The sequence below is a fragment of the Hemitrygon akajei genome, chromosome 5 (assembly GCF_048418815.1).
Source record: "Hemitrygon akajei chromosome 5, sHemAka1.3, whole genome shotgun sequence".
Taxonomy (NCBI): domain Eukaryota; kingdom Metazoa; phylum Chordata; class Chondrichthyes; order Myliobatiformes; family Dasyatidae; genus Hemitrygon; species Hemitrygon akajei.
In genome coordinates this window covers 89,068,456-89,087,205 of record NC_133128.1, presented here as the reverse complement: position 1 = coordinate 89,087,205, position 18,750 = coordinate 89,068,456, and positions in this window count along the sequence as shown.

Genomic DNA, 18,750 nt, shown 5'->3' with positions numbered 1-18,750 from the left:
GGAATGGGAGAGACTCACTGGAGAGGAAGGTGGGAATGGGAGAGACTCACTAGGGAGGAAGGTGGGAATGGGAGAGACTCACTGGAGAGGAAGGTGGGAATGGATGAGACTCACTAGGGAGGAAGGTGGGAATGGGAGAGACTCACTGGAGAGGAAGGTGGGAATGGGAGAGACTCACTAGGGAGGAAGTTGGGAATGGGAGAGACTCACTGGAGAGGAAGGTGGGAATGGGAGCGACTCACTGGGGAGGAAGGTGGGAATGGGAGAGACTCACTGGAGAGGAAGGTGGGAATGGATGAGACTCACTGGAGAGGAAGGTGGGAATGGAAGAGACTCACTAGGGAGGATGGTGGGAATGGGGAGACTCACTGGAGAGGAAGGTGGGAATGGGAGAGACTCACTGGAGAGGAAGGTGGGAATGGGGGAGACTCACTAGGGAGGAAGGTGGGAATGGGAGAGACTCACTGGAGAGGAAGGTGGGAATGGGAGAGACTCACTAGGGATGAAGTTGGGAATGGGAGAGACTCACTGGAGAGGAAGGTGGGAATGGGAGCGACTCACTGGGGAGGAATGTGGGAATGGGAGAGACTCACTGGAGAGGAAGGTGGGAATGGATGAGACTCACTGGAGAGGAAGGTGGGAATGGAAGAGACTCACTAGGGAGGAAGGTGGGAATGGGGAGACTCACTGGAGAGGAAGGTGGGAATGGGAGAGACTCACTGGAGAGGAAGGTGGGAATGGGGGAGACTCACTGGAGAGGAAGGTGGGAATGGGAGAGACTCACTAGGGAGGAAGGTGGGAATGGGAGAGACTCACTGGACAGGAAGGTGGGAATGGGGGAGACTCACTGGAGAGGAAGGTGGGAATGGGAGAGACTCAATAGGGCGGAAGGTGGGAATGGGAGAGACACACTGGAGAGGAAGGTGGGAATGGGAGCGACTCACTGGGGAGGAAGGTGGGAATGGAAGAGTGTCACTGGAGAGGAAGGTGGGAATGGGGGAGACTCACTGGAGAGGAAGGTGGGAATGGGAGAGACTCACTAGGGAGGAAGGTGGGAATGGGAGAGACTCACTGGAGAGGAAGGTGGGAATGGATGAGACTCACTAGGGAGGAAGGTGGGAATGGGAGAGACTCACTGGAGAGGAAGGTGGGAATGGGAGAGACTCACTAGGGAGGAAGTTGGGAATGGGAGAGACTCACTGGAGAGGAAGGTGGGAATGGGAGCGACTCACTGGGGAGGAAGGTGGGAATGGGAGAGACTCACTGGAGAGGAAGGTGGGAATGGATGAGACTCACTGGAGAGGAAGGTGGGAATGGAAGAGACTCACTAGGGAGGAAGGTGGGAATGGGGGAGACTCACTGGAGAGGAAAGTGGGAATGGGAGAGACTCACTGGAGAGGAAGGTGGGAATGGGGGAGACTCATGGGAGAGGAAGGTGGGAATGGGAGAGACTCACTGGAGAGGAAGGTGGGAATGGGTGAGACTCACTGGAGAGGAAGGTGGGAATGGAAGAGAGTCACTGGAGAGGAAGGTGGGAATGGGGGAGACTCACTGGAGAGGAAGGTGGGAATGGGAGAGACTCACTAGGGAGGAAGGTGGGAATGGGAGCAACTCACTGGAGAGGAAGGTGGGAATGGGAGAGACTCACTGGAGAGGAAGGTGGGAATGGGAGAGACTCACTAGGGAGGAAGGTGGGAATGGGGGAGATTCGCTGGAGAGGAAGGTGGGAATGGGAGAGACTCACTGGAGACGAAGGTGGGAATGGGAGAGGCTCACTAGGGAGGAAGTTGGGAATGGGAGAGACTACTGGAGAGGAAGGTAGGAATGGGAGCGACTCACTGGGGAGGAAGGTGGGAATGGATGAGACTCACTGGAGAGGAAGGTGGGAATGGAAGAGACTCACTAGGGAGGAAGGTGGGAATGGGGGAGACTCACTGGAGAGGAAGGTGGGAATGGGGGAGACTCACTGGAGAGGAAGGTGGGAATGGGAGAGACTCACTAGGGAGGAAGGTGGGAATGGGAGAGACTCACTGGAGAGGAAGGTGGGAATGGAAGAGACTCACTAGGGAGGAAGGTGGGAATGGGAGAGACTCACTGGAGAGGGAATGGAAGAGACTCACTAGGGAGGAAGGTGGGAATGGGAGAGACTCACTGGAGAGGAAGGTTGGAATGGGGGAGACTCACTGGAGAGGAAGGTGGGAATGGGAGAGACTCACTAGGGAGGAAGGTGGGAATGGGAGAGACTCACTGGAGAGGAAGGTGGGAATGGGGGAGACTCAGTGGAGAGGAAGGTGTGAATGGAAGAGACTCAGTAGGGAGGAAGGTGGGAATGGGAGAGACTCACTGGAGAGGAAGGTGGGAATGGGAGAGACTCACTAGGGAGGAAGGTGGGAATGGGAGAGACTCACCGGAGAGGAAGGTGGGAATGGGGGAGACTCACTGGAGAGGAAGGTGGGAATGGGAGAGACTCACTGGAGAGGAAGGTGGGAATGGGGGAGACTCGCTGTAGAGGAAGGTGGGAATGGGAGAGACTCACTAGGGACGAAGTTGGGAATGGGAGTGACTCACTGGAGAGGAAGGTGGGAATGGGGGAGACACTGGAGAGGAAGGTGGGAATGGGTGAGACTCACTGGGGAGGAAGGTGGGAATGGGAGAGACTCACTGGAGAGGAAGGTGGGAATGGGTGAGACTCACTGGAGAGGAAGGTGGGAATGGAAGAGACTCACTAGGGAGGAAGGTGGGAATGGGGGAGACTCACTGGAGAGGAAGGTGGGAATGGGAGAGACTCACTGGAGAGGAAGGTGGGAATGGGGGAGCCTCACTGGAGAGGAAGGTGGGAATGGGAGAGATTCACTAGGGAGGAAGGTGGGAATGGGAGAGACTCACTGGAGAGGAAGGTGGGAATGGGGGAGACTCACTGGAGAGGAAGGTGGGAATGGCAGAGACTCACTAGGGAGGAAAGTGGGAATGGGAGAGACTCACTGGAGAGGAAGGTGGGAATGGGAGAGACTCACTAGGGAGGAAGGTGGGAATGGAGAAACTCACTGGAGAGGAAGGTGGGAATGGGAGAGACACGAGAGGAAGGTGGGAATGGGAGAGACTCACTGGAGAGGAAGGTGGGAATGGGAGTGACTCACTGGAGAGGAAGGTGGGAATGGATGAGACTCACTAGGGAGGAAGGTGGGAATGGGAGAGACTCACTGGAGAGGAAGGTGGGAATGGGAGAGACTCACTAGGGAGGAAGTTGGGAATGTGAGAGACTCACTGGAGAGGAAGGTGGGAATGGGAGCGACTCACTGGGGAGGAAGGTGGGAATGGGAGAGACTCACTGGAGAGGAAGGTGGGAATGGATGAGACTCACTGGAGAGGAAGGTGGGAATGGAAGAGACTCACGAGGGAGGAAGGTGGGAATGGGGGAGACTCACTGGAGAGGAAGGTGGGAATGGGAGAGACTCACTGGGGAGGAAGGTGGGAATGGGAGAGACTCACTGGAGAGGAAGGTGGGAATGGATGAGACTCACTGGAGAGGAAGGTGGGAATGGAAGAGACTCACCAAGGAGGAAGGTGGGAATGGGGGAGACTCACTGGAGAGGAAGGTGGGAATGGGGGAGACTCACTGGAGAGGATGGTGGGAATGGGAGAGACTCACTAGGGAGGAAGGTGGGAATGGGAGAGACTCACTGGACAGGAAGGTGGGAATGGGGGAGACTCACTGGAGAGGAAGGTGGGAATGGGAGAGACTCACTAGGGAGGAAGGTGGGAATGGGAGAGACACACTGGAGAGGAAGGTGGGAATGGGAGCGACTCACTGGGGAGGAAGGTGGGAATGGAAGAGAGTCACTGGAGAGGAAGGTGGGAATGGGGGAGACTCACTGGAGTGGAAGGTGGGAATGGGAGAGACTCACTAGGGAGGAAGGTGGGAATGGGAGAGACTCACTGGAGAGGAAGGTGGGAATGGATGAGACTCACTAGGGAGGAAGGTGGGAATGGGAGAGACTCACTGGAGAGGAAGGTGGGAATGGGAGAGACTCACTAGGGAGGAAGTTGGGAATGGGAGAGACTCACTGGAGAGGAAGGTGGGAATGGGAGCGACTCACTGGGGAGGAAGGTGGGAATGGGAGAGACTCACTGGAGAGGAAGGTGGGAATGGATGAGACTCACTGGAGAGGAAGGTGGGAATGGAAGAGACTCACTAGGGAGGAAGGTGGGAATGGGGGAGACTCACTGGAGAGGAAGGTGGGAATGGGAGAGACTCACTGGAGAGGAAGGTGGGAATGGGGGAGACTCAGTGGAGAGGAAGGTGGGAATGGGAGAGACTCACTGGAGAGGAAGTTGGGAATGGGTGAGACTCACTGGAGAGGAAGGTGGGAATGGAAGAGAGTCACTGGAGAGGAAGGTGGGAATGGGGGAGACTCACTGGAGAGGAAGGTGGGAATGGGAGAGACTCACTAGGGAGGAAGGTGGGAATGGGAGAGACTCACTGGAGAGGAAGGTGGGAATGGATGAGACTCACTAGGGAGGAAGGTGGGAATGGGAGAGACTCACTGGAGACGAAGGTGGGAATGGGAGAGGCTCACTAGGGAGGAAGTTGGGAATGGGAGAGACTACTGGAGAGGAAGGTAGGAATGGGAGCGACTCACTGGGGAGGAAGGTGGGAATGGATGAGACTCACTGGAGAGGAAGGTGGGAATGGAAGAGACTCACTAGGGAGGAAGGTGGGAATGGGGGAGACTCACTGGAGAGGAAGGTGGGAATGGGGGAGACTCACTGGAGAGGAAGGTGGGAATGGGAGAGACTCACTAGGGAGGAAGGTGGGAATGGGAGAGACTCACTGGAGAGGAAGGTGGGAATGGAAGAGACTCACTAGGGAGGAAGGTGGGAATGGGAGAGACTCACTGGAGAGGGAATGGAAGAGACTCACTAGGGAGGAAGGTGGGAATGGGAGAGACTCACTGGAGAGGAAGGTTGGAATGGGGGAGACTCACTGGAGAGGAAGGTGGGAATGGGAGAGACTCACTAGGGAGGAAGGTGGGAATGGGAGAGACTCACTGGAGAGGAAGGTGGGAATGGGGGAGACTCAGTGGAGAGGAAGGTGTGAATGGAAGAGACTCAGTAGGGAGGAAGGTGGGAATGGGAGAGACTCACTGGAGAGGAAGGTGGGAATGGGAGAGACTCACTAGGGAGGAAGGTGGGAATGGGAGAGACTCACCGGAGAGGAAGGTGGGAATGGGGGAGACTCACTGGAGAGGAAGGTGGGAATGGGAGAGACTCACTGGAGAGGAAGGTGGGAATGGGGGAGACTCGCTGTAGAGGAAGGTGGGAATGGGAGAGACTCACTAGGGACGAAGTTGGGAATGGGAGTGACTCACTGGAGAGGAAGGTGGGAATGGGGGAGACACTGGAGAGGAAGGTGGGAATGGGTGAGACTCACTGGAGAGGAAGGTGGGAATGGAAGAGACACACTAGGGAGGAAGGTGTGAATGGGGGAGACTCACTGGAGAGGAAGGTGGGTATGGGAGAGACTCACTAGGGAGGAAGGTGGGAATAGGAGAGACTCACTGGAGAGGAAGGTGGGAATGGGAGCGACTCACTGGAGAGGAAGGTGGGAATGGGAGAGACTCACTAGGGAGGAAGGTGGGAATGGGGGAGACTAGCTGGAGAGGAAGGTGGAAATGGGAGAGACTCACTAGGGAGGAAGGTGGGAATGGGAGCGACTCACTGGAGAGGAAGGTGGGAATGGGGGAGACTCACTGGAGAGGAAGGTAGGAATGGGAGTGACTCACTGGAGAGGAAGGTGGGAATGGGGGAGACTCACTGGAGAGGAAGGTGGGAATGGGAGAGACTCACTAGGGAGGAAGGTGGGAATGGGAGAGACTCTGGAGAGGGAATGGGAGAGACTCTCTAGGGAGGAAGGTGGGAATGGGAGAGACTCACTGGAGAGGAAGTTGGGAATGGGGGAGACTCACTGGAGAGGAAGGTGGGAATGGGAGAGACTCACTAGGGAGGAAGGTGGGAATGGGAGAGACTCACTGGAGAGGAAGGTGGGAATGGGAGCGACTCACTGGGGAGGAAGGTGGGAATGGGAGAGACTCACTGGAGAGGAAGGTGGGAATGGGTGAGACTCAGTGGAGAGGAAGGTGGGAATGGAAGAGACTCACTAGGGAGGAAGGTGGGAATGGGAGAGACTCACTGGAGAGGAAGGTGGGAATGGGAGAGACTCACTAGGGAGGAATGTGGGAATGGGGGAGAATCGCTGGAGAGGAAGGTGGAAATGGGAGAGACTCACTAGGGAGGAAGGTGGGAATGGGAGCGACTCACTGGAGAGGAAGGTGGGAATGGGGGAGACTCACTGGAGAGGATGGTGGGAATGGGAGAGGCTCACTGGAGAGGAAGGTGGGAATGGGAGAGACACGAGAGTAAGGTGGGAATGGGAGAGACTCACTGGAGAGGAAGGTGGGAATGGGAGCGACTCTCTGGAGAGGAAGGTGGGAATGGGAGAGACTCACTGGAGAGGAAGGTGGGAATGGGAGAGACTCACTAGGGAGGAAGGTGGGAATGGGAGAGACTCTGGAGAGGGAATGGGAGAGACTTTCTAGGGAGGAAGGTGGGAATGGGAGAGACTCACTGGAGAGGAAGGTGGGAATGGGGGAGACTCACTGGAGAGGAAGGTGGGAATGGGAGAGACTCACTAGGGAGGAAGCTGGGAATGGGAGAGACTCACTAGGGAGGAAGGTGGGAATGGGGGAGATTCGCTGGAGAGGAAGGTGGGAATGGGGGAGACTCGCTGGAGAGGAAGGTGGGAATGGGAGAGACTCAAGAGGAAGGTGGGAATGGGAGAGACTCACTGGAGAGGAAGGTGGGAATGGGGGAGACTCACTGGAGAGGAAGGTGGGAATGGGAGAGACTCACTAGGGAGGAAGGTGGGAATGGGAGAGATTCTCTAGGGAGGAAGGTGGGAATGGGAGAAACACACTGGAGAGGAAGGGGGGAATGGGGGAGACTCACTGGAGAGGAAGGTGGGAATGGGAGAGACTCACTAGGGAGGAAGGTGGGAATGGGAGAGACTCACTGGAGAGGATAGTGGGAATGGGAGAGACTCACTAGGGAGGAAGGTGGGAATGGGAGAGACTCACTGGAGAGGAAGGTGGGAATGGGAGAGACTCACTAGGGAGGAAGGTGGGAATGGGAGAGACTCACTAGGGAGGAAGGTGGGAATGGGGGAGACTCGCTGGAGAGGAAGGTGGGAATGGGAGAGACACGAGAGGAAGGTGGGAATGGGAGAGACTCACTGGAGAGGAAGGTGGGAATGGGAGTGACTCACTGGAGAGGAAGGTGGGAATGGGGGAGACTCACTGGAGAGGAAGGTGGGAATGGGAGAGACTCACTGGAGAGGAAGGTGGGAATGGATGAGACTCACTGGAGAGGAATGTGGGAATGGGAGAGACACACTGGAGAGGAAGGTGGGAATGGGAGAGACTCACTAGGGAGGAAGGTGGGAATGGGAGAGACTCACTGGAGAGGAAGGTGGGAATGGGAGAGACTCACTGGAGAGGAAGGTGGGAATGGGAGAGACTCACTAGGGAGGAAGGTGGGAATGGGAGAGACTCACTGGAGAGGAAGGTGGGAATGGATGAGACTCACTAGGGAGGAAGGTGGGAATGGGAGAGACTCACTGGAGAGGAAGGTGGGAATGGGAGAGACTCACTAGGGAGGAAGTTGGGAATGGGAGAGACTCACTGGAGAGGAAGGTGGGAATGGGAGCGACTCACTGGGGAGGAAGGTGGGAATGGGAGAGACTCACTGGAGAGGAAGGTGGGAATGGATGAGACTCACTGGAGAGGAAGGTGGGAATGGAAGAGACTCACTAGGGAGGATGGTGGGAATGGGGAGACTCACTGGAGAGGAAGGTGGGAATGGGAGAGACTCACTGGAGAGGAAGGTGGGAATGGGGGAGACTCACTAGGGAGGAAGGTGGGAATGGGAGAGACTCACTGGAGAGGAAGGTGGGAATGGGAGAGACTCACTAGGGATGAAGTTGGGAATGGGAGAGACTCACTGGAGAGGAAGGTGGGAATGGGAGCGACTCACTGGGGAGGAATGTGGGAATGGGAGAGACTCACTGGAGAGGAAGGTGGGAATGGATGAGACTCACTGGAGAGGAAGGTGGGAATGGAAGAGACTCACTAGGGAGGAAGGTGGGAATGGGGAGACTCACTGGAGAGGAAGGTGGGAATGGGAGAGACTCACTGGAGAGGAAGGTGGGAATGGGGGAGACTCACTGGAGAGGAAGGTGGGAATGGGAGAGACTCACTAGGGAGGAAGGTGGGAATGGGAGAGACTCACTGGACAGGAAGGTGGGAATGGGGGAGACTCACTGGAGAGGAAGGTGGGAATGGGAGAGACTCAATAGGGCGGAAGGTGGGAATGGGAGAGACACACTGGAGAGGAAGGTGGGAATGGGAGCGACTCACTGGGGAGGAAGGTGGGAATGGAAGAGTGTCACTGGAGAGGAAGGTGGGAATGGGGGAGACTCACTGGAGAGGAAGGTGGGAATGGGAGAGACTCACTAGGGAGGAAGGTGGGAATGGGAGAGACTCACTGGAGAGGAAGGTGGGAATGGATGAGACTCACTAGGGAGGAAGGTGGGAATGGGAGAGACTCACTGGAGAGGAAGGTGGGAATGGGAGAGACTCACTAGGGAGGAAGTTGGGAATGGGAGAGACTCACTGGAGAGGAAGGTGGGAATGGGAGCGACTCACTGGGGAGGAAGGTGGGAATGGGAGAGACTCACTGGAGAGGAAGGTGGGAATGGATGAGACTCACTGGAGAGGAAGGTGGGAATGGAAGAGACTCACTAGGGAGGAAGGTGGGAATGGGGGAGACTCACTGGAGAGGAAAGTGGGAATGGGAGAGACTCACTGGAGAGGAAGGTGGGAATGGGGGAGACTCATGGGAGAGGAAGGTGGGAATGGGAGAGACTCACTGGAGAGGAAGGTGGGAATGGGTGAGACTCACTGGAGAGGAAGGTGGGAATGGAAGAGAGTCACTGGAGAGGAAGGTGGGAATGGGGGAGACTCACTGGAGAGGAAGGTGGGAATGGGAGAGACTCACTAGGGAGGAAGGTGGGAATGGGAGCAACTCACTGGAGAGGAAGGTGGGAATGGGAGAGACTCACTGGAGAGGAAGGTGGGAATGGGAGAGACTCACTAGGGAGGAAGGTGGGAATGGGGGAGATTCGCTGGAGAGGAAGGTGGGAATGGGAGAGACTCACTGGAGACGAAGGTGGGAATGGGAGAGGCTCACTAGGGAGGAAGTTGGGAATGGGAGAGACTACTGGAGAGGAAGGTAGGAATGGGAGCGACTCACTGGGGAGGAAGGTGGGAATGGATGAGACTCACTGGAGAGGAAGGTGGGAATGGAAGAGACTCACTAGGGAGGAAGGTGGGAATGGGGGAGACTCACTGGAGAGGAAGGTGGGAATGGGGGAGACTCACTGGAGAGGAAGGTGGGAATGGGAGAGACTCACTAGGGAGGAAGGTGGGAATGGGAGAGACTCACTGGAGAGGAAGGTGGGAATGGAAGAGACTCACTAGGGAGGAAGGTGGGAATGGGAGAGACTCACTGGAGAGGGAATGGAAGAGACTCACTAGGGAGGAAGGTGGGAATGGGAGAGACTCACTGGAGAGGAAGGTTGGAATGGGGGAGACTCACTGGAGAGGAAGGTGGGAATGGGAGAGACTCACTAGGGAGGAAGGTGGGAATGGGAGAGACTCACTGGAGAGGAAGGTGGGAATGGGGGAGACTCAGTGGAGAGGAAGGTGTGAATGGAAGAGACTCAGTAGGGAGGAAGGTGGGAATGGGAGAGACTCACTGGAGAGGAAGGTGGGAATGGGAGAGACTCACTAGGGAGGAAGGTGGGAATGGGAGAGACTCACCGGAGAGGAAGGTGGGAATGGGGGAGACTCACTGGAGAGGAAGGTGGGAATGGGAGAGACTCACTGGAGAGGAAGGTGGGAATGGGGGAGACTCGCTGTAGAGGAAGGTGGGAATGGGAGAGACTCACTAGGGACGAAGTTGGGAATGGGAGTGACTCACTGGAGAGGAAGGTGGGAATGGGGGAGACACTGGAGAGGAAGGTGGGAATGGGTGAGACTCACTGGAGAGGAAGGTGGGAATGGAAGAGACACACTAGGGAGGAAGGTGTGAATGGGGGAGACTCACTGGAGAGGAAGGTGGGTATGGGAGAGACTCACTAGGGAGGAAGGTGGGAATAGGAGAGACTCACTGGAGAGGAAGGTGGGAATGGGAGCGACTCACTGGAGAGGAAGGTGGGAATGGGAGAGACTCACTAGGGAGGAAGGTGGGAATGGGGGAGACTAGCTGGAGAGGAAGGTGGAAATGGGAGAGACTCACTAGGGAGGAAGGTGGGAATGGGAGCGACTCACTGGAGAGGAAGGTGGGAATGGGGGAGACTCACTGGAGAGGAAGGTAGGAATGGGAGTGACTCACTGGAGAGGAAGGTGGGAATGGGGGAGACTCACTGGAGAGGAAGGTGGGAATGGGAGAGACTCACTAGGGAGGAAGGTGGGAATGGGAGAGACTCTGGAGAGGGAATGGGAGAGACTCTCTAGGGAGGAAGGTGGGAATGGGAGAGACTCACTGGAGAGGAAGTTGGGAATGGGGGAGACTCACTGGAGAGGAAGGTGGGAATGGGAGAGACTCACTAGGGAGGAAGGTGGGAATGGGAGAGACTCACTGGAGAGGAAGGTGGGAATGGGAGCGACTCACTGGGGAGGAAGGTGGGAATGGGAGAGACTCACTGGAGAGGAAGGTGGGAATGGGTGAGACTCAGTGGAGAGGAAGGTGGGAATGGAAGAGACTCACTAGGGAGGAAGGTGGGAATGGGAGAGACTCACTGGAGAGGAAGGTGGGAATGGGAGAGACTCACTAGGGAGGAATGTGGGAATGGGGGAGAATCGCTGGAGAGGAAGGTGGAAATGGGAGAGACTCACTAGGGAGGAAGGTGGGAATGGGAGCGACTCACTGGAGAGGAAGGTGGGAATGGGGGAGACTCACTGGAGAGGATGGTGGGAATGGGAGAGGCTCACTGGAGAGGAAGGTGGGAATGGGAGAGACACGAGAGTAAGGTGGGAATGGGAGAGACTCACTGGAGAGGAAGGTGGGAATGGGAGCGACTCTCTGGAGAGGAAGGTGGGAATGGGAGAGACTCACTGGAGAGGAAGGTGGGAATGGGAGAGACTCACTAGGGAGGAAGGTGGGAATGGGAGAGACTCTGGAGAGGGAATGGGAGAGACTTTCTAGGGAGGAAGGTGGGAATGGGAGAGACTCACTGGAGAGGAAGGTGGGAATGGGGGAGACTCACTGGAGAGGAAGGTGGGAATGGGAGAGACTCACTAGGGAGGAAGCTGGGAATGGGAGAGACTCACTAGGGAGGAAGGTGGGAATGGGGGAGATTCGCTGGAGAGGAAGGTGGGAATGGGGGAGACTCGCTGGAGAGGAAGGTGGGAATGGGAGAGACTCAAGAGGAAGGTGGGAATGGGAGAGACTCACTGGAGAGGAAGGTGGGAATGGGGGAGACTCACTGGAGAGGAAGGTGGGAATGGGAGAGACTCACTAGGGAGGAAGGTGGGAATGGGAGAGATTCTCTAGGGAGGAAGGTGGGAATGGGAGAAACACACTGGAGAGGAAGGGGGGAATGGGGGAGACTCACTGGAGAGGAAGGTGGGAATGGGAGAGACTCACTAGGGAGGAAGGTGGGAATGGGAGAGACTCACTGGAGAGGATAGTGGGAATGGGAGAGACTCACTAGGGAGGAAGGTGGGAATGGGAGAGACTCACTGGAGAGGAAGGTGGGAATGGGAGAGACTCACTAGGGAGGAAGGTGGGAATGGGAGAGACTCACTAGGGAGGAAGGTGGGAATGGGGGAGACTCGCTGGAGAGGAAGGTGGGAATGGGAGAGACACGAGAGGAAGGTGGGAATGGGAGAGACTCACTGGAGAGGAAGGTGGGAATGGGAGTGACTCACTGGAGAGGAAGGTGGGAATGGGGGAGACTCACTGGAGAGGAAGGTGGGAATGGGAGAGACTCACTGGAGAGGAAGGTGGGAATGGATGAGACTCACTGGAGAGGAATGTGGGAATGGGAGAGACACACTGGAGAGGAAGGTGGGAATGGGAGAGACTCACTAGGGAGGAAGGTGGGAATGGGAGAGACTCACTGGAGAGGAAGGTGGGAATGGGAGAGACTCACTGGAGAGGAAGGTGGGAATGGGAGAGACTCACTAGGGAGGAAGGTGGGAATGGGAGAGACTCACTGGAGAGGAAGGTGGGAATGGATGAGACTCACTAGGGAGGAAGGTGGGAATGGGAGAGACTCACTGGAGAGGAAGGTGGGAATGGGAGAGACTCACTAGGGAGGAAGTTGGGAATGGGAGAGACTCACTGGAGAGGAAGGTGGGAATGGGAGCGACTCACTGGGGAGGAAGGTGGGAATGGGAGAGACTCACTGGAGAGGAAGGTGGGAATGGATGAGACTCACTGGAGAGGAAGGTGGGAATGGAAGAGACTCACTAGGGAGGATGGTGGGAATGGGGAGACTCACTGGAGAGGAAGGTGGGAATGGGAGAGACTCACTGGAGAGGAAGGTGGGAATGGGGGAGACTCACTAGGGAGGAAGGTGGGAATGGGAGAGACTCACTGGAGAGGAAGGTGGGAATGGGAGAGACTCACTAGGGATGAAGTTGGGAATGGGAGAGACTCACTGGAGAGGAAGGTGGGAATGGGAGCGACTCACTGGGGAGGAATGTGGGAATGGGAGAGACTCACTGGAGAGGAAGGTGGGAATGGATGAGACTCACTGGAGAGGAAGGTGGGAATGGAAGAGACTCACTAGGGAGGAAGGTGGGAATGGGGAGACTCACTGGAGAGGAAGGTGGGAATGGGAGAGACTCACTGGAGAGGAAGGTGGGAATGGGGGAGACTCACTGGAGAGGAAGGTGGGAATGGGAGAGACTCACTAGGGAGGAAGGTGGGAATGGGAGAGACTCACTGGACAGGAAGGTGGGAATGGGGGAGACTCACTGGAGAGGAAGGTGGGAATGGGAGAGACTCAATAGGGCGGAAGGTGGGAATGGGAGAGACACACTGGAGAGGAAGGTGGGAATGGGAGCGACTCACTGGGGAGGAAGGTGGGAATGGAAGAGTGTCACTGGAGAGGAAGGTGGGAATGGGGGAGACTCACTGGAGAGGAAGGTGGGAATGGGAGAGACTCACTAGGGAGGAAGGTGGGAATGGGAGAGACTCACTGGAGAGGAAGGTGGGAATGGATGAGACTCACTAGGGAGGAAGGTGGGAATGGGAGAGACTCACTGGAGAGGAAGGTGGGAATGGGAGAGACTCACTAGGGAGGAAGTTGGGAATGGGAGAGACTCACTGGAGAGGAAGGTGGGAATGGGAGCGACTCACTGGGGAGGAAGGTGGGAATGGGAGAGACTCACTGGAGAGGAAGGTGGGAATGGATGAGACTCACTGGAGAGGAAGGTGGGAATGGAAGAGACTCACTAGGGAGGAAGGTGGGAATGGGGGAGACTCACTGGAGAGGAAAGTGGGAATGGGAGAGACTCACTGGAGAGGAAGGTGGGAATGGGGGAGACTCAGTGGAGAGGAAGGTGGGAATGGGAGAGACTCACTGGAGAGGAAGGTGGGAATGGGTGAGACTCACTGGAGAGGAAGGTGGGAATGGAAGAGAGTCACTGGAGAGGAAGGTGGGAATGGGGGAGACTCACTGGAGAGGAAGGTGGGAATGGGAGAGACTCACTAGGGAGGAAGGTGGGAATGGGAGCAACTCACTGGAGAGGAAGGTGGGAATGGGAGAGACTCACTGGAGAGGAAGGTGGGAATGGGAGAGACTCACTAGGGAGGAAGGTGGGAATGGGAGAGACTCTGGAGAGGAAGGTGGGAATGGGGGAGACTCACTGGAGAGGAAGGTGGGAATGGGAGAGACTCACTAGGGAGGAAGCTGGGAATGGGAGAGACTCACTAGGGAGGAAGGTGGGAATGGGGGAGATTCGCTGGAGAGGAAGGTGGTAATGGGGGAGACTCGCTGGAGAGGAAGGTGGGAATGGGAGAGACTCAAGAGGAAGGTGGGAATGGGAGAGACTCACTGGAGAGGAAGGTGGGAATGGGGGAGACTCACTGGAGAGGAAGGTGGGAATGGGAGAGACTCACTAGGGAGGAAGTTGGGAATGGGAGAGACTCACTGGAGAGGAAGGTGGGAATGGGAGCGACTCACTGGGGAGGAAGGTGGGAATGGGAGAGACTCACTGGAGAGGAAGGTGGGAATGGATGAGACTCACTGGAGAGGAAGGTGGGAATGGAAGAGACTCACTAGGGAGGAAGGTGGGAATGGGGGAGACTCACTGGAGAGGAAGGTGGGAATGGGAGAGATTCACTGGAGAGGAAGGTGGGAATGGGGGAGACTCAGTGGAGAGGAAGGTGGGAATGGGAGAGACTCACTGGAGAGGAAGGTGGGAATGGGTGAGACTCACTGGAGAGGAAGGTGGGAATGGAAGAGAGTCACTGGAGAGGAAGGTGGGAATGGGGGAGACTCACTGGAGAGGAAGGTGGGAATGGGAGAGACTCACTAGGGAGGAAGGTGGGAATGGGAGCAACTCACTGGAGAGGAAGGTGGGAATGGATGAGACTCACTGGAGAGGAAGGTGGGAATGGAAGAGACTCACTAGGGAGGAAGGTGGGAATGGGGAGACTCACTGGAGAGGAAGGTGGGAATGGGAGAGACTCACTAGGGAGGAAGGTGGGAATGGGAGAGACTCTGGAGAGGAAGGTGGGAATGGGGGAGACTCACTGGAGAGGAAGGTGGGAATGGGAGAGACTCACTAGGGAGGAAGCTGGGAATGGGAGAGACTCACTAGGGAGGAAGGTGGGAATGGGGGAGATTCGCTGGAGAGGAAGGTGGTAATGGGGGAGACTCGCTGGAGAGGAAGGTGGGAATGGGAGAGACTCAAGAGGAAGGTGGGAATGGGAGAGACTCACTGGAGAGGAAGGTGGGAATGGGGGAGACTCACTGGAGAGGAAGGTGGGAATGGGAGAGACTCACTAGGGAGGAAGGTGGGAATGGGAGAGACTCTCTAGGGAGGAAGGTGGGAATGGGAGAAACTCACTGGAGAGGAAGGGGGGAATGGGGGAGACTCACTGGAGAGGAAGGTGGGAATGGGAGAGACTCACTAGGGAGGAAGGTGGGAATGGGAGAGACTCACTGGAGAGGATAGTGGGAATGGGAGAGACTCACTAGGGAGGAAGGTGGGAATGGGAGAGACTCACTGGAGAGGAAGGTGGGAATGGGAGAGACTCACTAGGGAGGAAGGTGGGAATGGGAGAGACTCACTAGGGAGGAAGGTGGGAATGGGGGAGACTCGCTGGAGAGGAAGGTGGGAATGGGAGAGACACGAGAGGAAGGTGGGAATGGGAGAGACTCACTGGAGAGGAAGGTGGGAATGGGAGTGACTCACTGGAGAGGAAGGTGGGAATGCGGGAGACTCACTGGAGAGGAAGGTGGGAATGGGAGAGACTCACTGGAGAGGAAGGTGGGAATGGATGAGACTCACTGGAGAGGAATGTGGGAATGGGAGAGACTCACTGGAGAGGAAGGTGGGAATGGGAGAGACTCACTAGGGAGGAAGGTGGGAATGGGAGAGACTCACTGGAGAGGAAGGTGGGAATGGGAGAGACTCACTGGAGAGTAAGGTGGGAATGGGAGAGACTCACTAGGGAGGAAGGTGGGAATGGGAGAGACTCACTGGAGAGGAAGGTGGGAATGGATGAGACTCACTAGGGAGGAAGGTGGGAATGGGAGAGACTCACTGGAGAGGAAGGTGGGAATGGGAGAGACTCACTAGGGAGGAAGCTGGGAATGGGAGAGACTCACTAGGGAGGAAGGTGGGAATGGGGGAGATTCGCTGGAGAGGAAGGTGGGAATGGGGGAGACTCGCTGGAGAGGAAGGTGGGAATGGGAGAGACTCAAGAGGAAGGTGGGAATGGGAGAGACTCACTGGAGAGGAAGGTGGGAATGGGGGAGACTCACTGGAGAGGAAGGTGGGAATGGGAGAGACTCACTAGGGAGGAAGGTGGGAATGGGAGAGATTCTCTAGGGAGGAAGGTGGGAATGGGAGAAACACACTGGAGAGGAAGGGGGGAATGGGGGAGACTCACTGGAGAGGAAGGTGGGAATGGGAGAGACTCACTAGGGAGGAAGGTGGGAATGGGAGAGACTCACTGGAGAGGATAGTGGGAATGGGAGAGACTCACTAGGGAGGAAGGTGGGAATGGGAGAGACTCACTGGAGAGGAAGGTGGGAATGGGAGAGACTCACTAGGGAGGAAGGTGGGAATGGGAGAGACTCACTAGGGAGGAAGGTGGGAATGGGGGAGACTCGCTGGAGAGGAAGGTGGGAATGGGAGAGACACGAGAGGAAGGTGGGAATGGGAGAGACTCACTGGAGAGGAAGGTGGGAATGGGAGTGACTCACTGGAGAGGAAGGTGGGAATGGGGGAGACTCACTGGAGAGGAAGGTGGGAATGGGAGAGACTCACTGGAGAGGAAGGTGGGAATGGATGAGACTCACTGGAGAGGAATGTGGGAATGGGAGAGACACACTGGAGAGGAAGGTGGGAATGGGAGAGACTCACTAGGGAGGAAGGTGGGAATGGGAGAGACTCACTGGAGAGGAAGGTGGGAATGGGAGAGACTCACTGGAGAGGAAGGTGGGAATGGGAGAGACTCACTAGGGAGGAAGGTGGGAATGGGAGAGACTCACTGGAGAGGAAGGTGGGAATGGATGAGACTCACTAGGGAGGAAGGTGGGAATGGGAGAGACTCACTGGAGAGGAAGGTGGGAATGGGAGAGACTCACTAGGGAGGAAGTTGGGAATGGGAGAGACTCACTGGAGAGGAAGGTGGGAATGGGAGCGACTCACTGGGGAGGAAGGTGGGAATGGGAGAGACTCACTGGAGAGGAAGGTGGGAATGGATGAGACTCACTGGAGAGGAAGGTGGGAATGGAAGAGACTCACTAGGGAGGATGGTGGGAATGGGGAGACTCACTGGAGAGGAAGGTGGGAATGGGAGAGACTCACTGGGGAGGAATGTGGGAATGGGAGAGACTCACTGGAGAGGAAGGTGGGAATGGATGAGACTCACTGGAGAGGAAGGTGGGAATGGAAGAGACTCACTAGGGAGGAAGGTGGGAATGGGGAGACTCACTGGAGAGGAAGGTGGGAATGGGAGAGACTCACTGGAGAGGAAGGTGGGAATGGGGGAGACTCACTGGAGAGGAAGGTGGGAATGGGAGAGACTCACTAGGGAGGAAGGTGGGAATGGGAGAGACTCACTGGACAGGAAGGTGGGAATGGGGGAGACTCACTGGAGAGGAAGGTGGGAATGGGAGAGACTCAATAGGGCGGAAGGTGGGAATGGGAGAGACACACTGGAGAGGAAGGTGGGAATGGGAGCGACTCACTGGGGAGGAAGGTGGGAATGGAAGAGTGTCACTGGAGAGGAAGGTGGGAATGGGGGAGACTCACTGGAGAGGAAGGTGGGAATGGGAGAGACTCACTAGGGAGGAAGGTGGGAATGGGAGAGACTCACTGGAGAGGAAGGTGGGAATGGATGAGACTCACTAGGGAGGAAGGTGGGAATGGGAGAGACTCACTGGAGAGGAAGGTGGGAATGGGAGAGACTCACTAGGGAGGAAGTTGGGAATGGGAGAGACTCACTGGAGAGGAAGGTGGGAATGGGAGCGACTCACTGGGGAGGAAGGTGGGAATGGGAGAGACTCACTGGAGAGGAAGGTGGGAATGGATGAGACTCACTGGAGAGGAAGGTGGGAATGGAAGAGACTCACTAGGGAGGAAGGTGGGAATGGGGGAGACTCACTGGAGAGGAAAGTGGGAATGGGAGAGACTCACTGGAGAGGAAGGTGGGAATGGGGGAGACTCAGTGGAGAGGAAGGTGGGAATGGGAGAGACTCACTGGAGAGGAAGGTGGGAATGGGTGAGACTCACTGGAGAGGAAGGTGGGAATGGAAGAGAGTCACTGGAGAGGAAGGTGGGAATGGGGGAGACTCACTGGAGAGGAAGGTGGGAATGGGAGAGACTCACTAGGGAGGAAGGTGGGAATGGGAGCAACTCACTGGAGAGGAAGGTGGGAATGGGAGAGACTCACTGGAGAGGAAGGTGGGAATGGGAGAGACTCACTAGGGAGGAAGGTGGGAATGGGAGAGACTCTGGAGAGGAAGGTGGGAATGGGGGAGACTCACTGGAGAGGAAGGTGGGAATGGGAGAGACTCACTAGGGAGGAAGCTGGGAATGGGAGAGACTCACTAGGGAGGAAGGTGGGAATGGGGGAGATTCGCTGGAGAGGAAGGTGGTAATGGGGGAGACTCGCTGGAGAGGAAGGTGGGAATGGGAGAGACTCAAGAGGAAGGTGGGAATGGGAGAGACTCACTGGAGAGGAAGGTGGGAATGGGGGAGACTCACTGGAGAGGAAGGTGGGAATGGGAGAGACTCACTAGGGAGGAAGTTGGGAATGGGAGAGACTCACTGGAGAGGAAGGTGGGAATGGGAGCGACTCACTGGGGAGGAAGGTGGGAATGGGAGAGACTCACTGGAGAGGAAGGTGGGAATGGATGAGACTCACTGGAGAGGAAGGTGGGAA